Here is a 4275-nt window from a genome sequence, read left to right as displayed (position 1 = left end):
GAGTTTCTCCTTTCAGATTCATAGCCATAATTTAGGCAGATGTGTCTAGTATGGTTCAACATGGACATTCCACAGGGTCAGGAGATGGGTCTAGAGGTGAAGAGTGGATCTTTGGTGGCTGGTAGAGGGCAACTGCTCAGCTGTGGGAGGGAGCAGTTCTAGAAACGCCAGATTTTTCTGCCCAGCTAGATCTATCTTCCTGGTTTGGGGGACTTCCTTGATCCTTTCTGAGTAATTGAGGGGATTTATACTATACAATATGCCTGTGAGCCAAACAGGCCGATGGAAAGTTTTCCTATACACATAAAAATCAAAGCTCTTCTCTCCCCAACTCCAATCTCTGCTAGAAAATGGGCCATAATTAAATTGACTTGACATAGATTTCATGGCAGAGATGAATTATCTGTGATGATACTAAATAGAGGCAAAACTAACTCCATTAAATGTCAGGTCTCTTGTCTGTTTTTAAAGCACTGATGGTGGTGTTGTGTTTATTACCTAATAGACTACAACACTCAAATCTGGCTTTCCTCAGTAGAACGGTATTTGCCTTTGGCTGAAGAATAGTTTAATCTACTTCGTATGGTCCAAAATATGGCTAAACTATGACTTCCTGGGTTCTATTTTAGATGGGTTGTCCACATGGTGGTAAAATAAGCGTCTTCCTCTTGCCTCCATCTTCTGGAAGGTTTCCTGATCACATATAAACTCTTTAGGTAAGGCTTATTCTTGCTGTCTTGGCGTGCAGCTCTACATGTTTTTGTGAGCATTAATGCAGAATGGGGATGTGTGAGGTGGGGAAGTGGGGCAAAGCAGGGCTCGTGGCTTAAGCAGAAGGTGAAGCTCCCATTCATGAGAATGAAAGCGCTCTTCACGCTGCCTGATCAGCAGTGAGGAGGGGAGGGTGAAAACCCTTCTCACACAGAGGACACTGCAACTTCAAGGAATCCATGTCCCCAGATTAGCAACCCTGAGGTTCATCTGCTCATACCAGAAAACTTCTGAATTTCCTTGATCAGCTCCAGGCCTCACAACTTGGGACAAGTGACTGGTAAGAAAATGCCACTGCTATGCTTTGTGTTGGAAACTGTTAGAAATTATACTGAACTCCAAACCCCACTGGAACATGGGATCCCGCAGCCTGGCCAAGCCTTGCATTGTTCTCATTTTCATCCTCATGCTCAGGACTGACTTTGTGAGGAGGCATTGTTGGGATTCCGGAAGCTTTCTGTTACAACTGGCCACACCTGCAAGTTCATTGTCTCTGCATGCCCTGTTCCTCACAGAAGCTAGCTCTTAATTAGTATTTATTTTGGACTTATTTATGGTATAAGCTTAGTGCTCTAATATATTTATTTTGGGGAAGGGCCAAGTTACTCTACATCCTATGTTTGAGCCTGCATTGTTGATACCTCGTGCAGTGACCACCACGTAACTATATACCCATGTGTTCGATATTGACGACATCACTTGCATCACACTCAGTATTGGGAATTAAAGATGTGAATGTTCTGTGACCAGAGCCAGGTTTGAGAGAGGTGGAATCAGCTCCTGGTGGAATACAAATCTTGAGAACTCTGGTCACCTGATCCACTGCATCTAGATTGAGTGTATTTTAACGGAGAAAGAAATTAAACGATTTTATATAAAAAGAATGGCTCTATATTTTTCCTTTGTTCTTTTACCCTTGTCCATGGCATCCTTAGGCACCACAGAATGCTGGACTCCCTTGGAGCTAGTTAGGACTAGAGAAGGCTTAGTGTCTCTCCTCTGCTACAGTCTTCCCTCATCCATCAGTGGAATTATTGATGTTTAGAACAATAGATAACATTGGTGGCATCACCAATTCTGTATTTCTTGTCTATCAGATGCTAGCAGCTGCAGGATATTATAGCCTACATACAGAGCTAAACTACTTAGCCCCCAAATCAGGTGTTATCCCAGTTCCCTAATGGCCTTGTTCCCAACGACCCATATTTAGGAAAGTCTTGGTTTAAAAAATACAGTACAGGGGCTCCTGGGTGGCTCAGTCAGTTAAGCGTCCAACTTCGGCTCAGGTCATGATTTCACGTCTAGTGGGTTCGAGCCCTGCATTGGGCTTCGTGCTGACAGCTCAGAGCCTGGAGCCTGCTTCAGATTCTGTGTCTCCCTCTCTCTCTGCCCCTCCCCTGTTCAGACTCTGTCTCTCTCTCTCTCTCTCTCTCTCTCTCTCAAAAATAAATACTAAAAAAAAAAAATACAGTACATGGGGGTGCCTGTGTGGCTCAGTCAGAAGAGCATGTGACTTTTGATCTCAGGGTCATGCGTTCAAGCCCCACTTTGAGCGTAGAAATTACTAAACAAAAACACAAATTCAAAATATAAAGTACATGGTTCATAACAATATCTTTCATTTGAAGAAAGATAGAGATGAGATTCAATTCAGCAAAGATGGAGAACTTATTCTGTGTCCAGTGGGCTGAGCTTTGGGGATGGGGGTTGGGGAATAAGTGAGACCCAGCACCACAGCTCCAACTCCTGGAGCTCATATCTGAGGGCAAAGCTAACTTCAGACAAGTTAGCTCCCCAGTGGGATGAATGTCAAAGGGGAAATCAAGAAAACCTTCAGGTTCTTTAACAGGAATGTGATCCAGTTTGAGGCTTCAGTGAAATCAACTCTGAGGGAGAGAGACCTGAAATATAATCATCCTTCTTACAGAATGCAGTGATTTTTTTTAATGTTTTTTTTTAAGAGAGAGAGAGAGTGGGGGAAGGGCAGAGAGAGAGGGACAGAGAATCCCAAGCACACTCCGCACTGTCAGCACAGAGCCTGATGCGGGGCTCGAACCCACAGATGTGAGATCATGACCTGAGCCCAAGTTGGACGCTTAACCGACTGAGCCACCCAGGCGTCCCTGCAGTGATTTCTTTTTTTAAGAGAAGACAGAAAAATACTCTGAGTGCTCCCATTTCCATGAATAACACCACCATTGATCCAGGTGTGAAAGTCAGAAAGCCAAGAAACCGTGTGGTAGACTTAATTTGAAGTCTCCCAAAGGACCATGCTTAATATTTGTGCCCTTGCATAGTCCCCTTTCTAATCTGGACTGGCCTTTGATCTTTAACCAAAAGAATGTGGCAAAACTAGCAGCTTCCATTTTTGCACTTAGGAGAAGTCAGCTGCCATGTAAGTCCAACCACCCTGAGACCACTAAGCTAACCACATGGAGAAACCAGGCAGAGGAGAGGAGAGGAGAACCAAACAAGTGAGCTGGCAGCAAGGACTAAGAACCCAGACAGAAGATCCAAGCTGCGCTGTTTGGGCCACCTTAGCTGATGGGCAGAACAGAAATAGCCTGTCCCACCAAGCCCTGTTCAAACCACCCAGTCATGAGCAAATGACAATACAGTTACTGTTTTAAGTCGTTACATTTTGGGGTAGTTTGTTTGCAGCAGTAGACAACCAAAACACCTTGGCTTCCTTTTGTCTTGTAACCCCTCCTTCGTTAAATCCTATCAGTTTGACCTCCAGAACATTCTAAATCCAACTACTCTCTTCATCTCCTCTGACACCATCTGACTCCCAAACTACCAGCCGCTTTTTCTGATAAAAACTGCAATAGCTTCTTAAGTAGTCTCTGTGCATCTACTCAGGGCCACTTCCAATCTGTACACCTTGCTGCAACCAGAGAGATCTTCCCAGAGCATTAATTATGTCATCCTCTCGCTTAAAATATTTCAGTAGCTTTCTCTTGCTCCAAGAATAAAAACCATCAAAGTTCTTTGTGGGGTCTAATGCTTAACAAGGTTCTACCAAGTTTCTGGCCACTGACCCTGCTTGCCCTGTACATCTATCTTTTTCTTTTCTGCCAAACTAGCCTTTTTTCTTTTTTTGAGGTTTTTATTTTTTTTTTTAATTTTATTTTTTGAGAGAGAAGAGAATGAGATCATGACCTGAGCTGCAATCAAGAATCAGACGCTAAACTGACTGAGCCACCCGGGTGCCCCCATACTAGCCTCTTAATTACTACACTCTGCCAATCCCTTTTGCCCCAGGGACCTTACATATACTATTCTCTCTTTCTGAAACCCTTTCCCACTCACCTGCCCCTGCCTGCTTTGTTAAGTGCCTCCTGGTTTATCTTAATAGGTTTCAGCTCAAAATCCCGATTCCACACAGAAGCCTTCCCTGACACTCCAGACGGGGCAAAATCTCCCTTTAAAATACTTTCCTTCCAGGGCACCTAGCTGGCTCATTTAAAAGAGCATATGACTTTTTTTTGGTAATGTTTATTT

This window comes from Panthera tigris, chromosome A1 (genome assembly GCF_018350195.1).
Source record: "Panthera tigris isolate Pti1 chromosome A1, P.tigris_Pti1_mat1.1, whole genome shotgun sequence".
In the NCBI taxonomy this organism is placed as follows: Eukaryota; Metazoa; Chordata; class Mammalia; order Carnivora; family Felidae; genus Panthera; species Panthera tigris.
Note: the sequence above shows the minus strand (reverse complement) of the source record.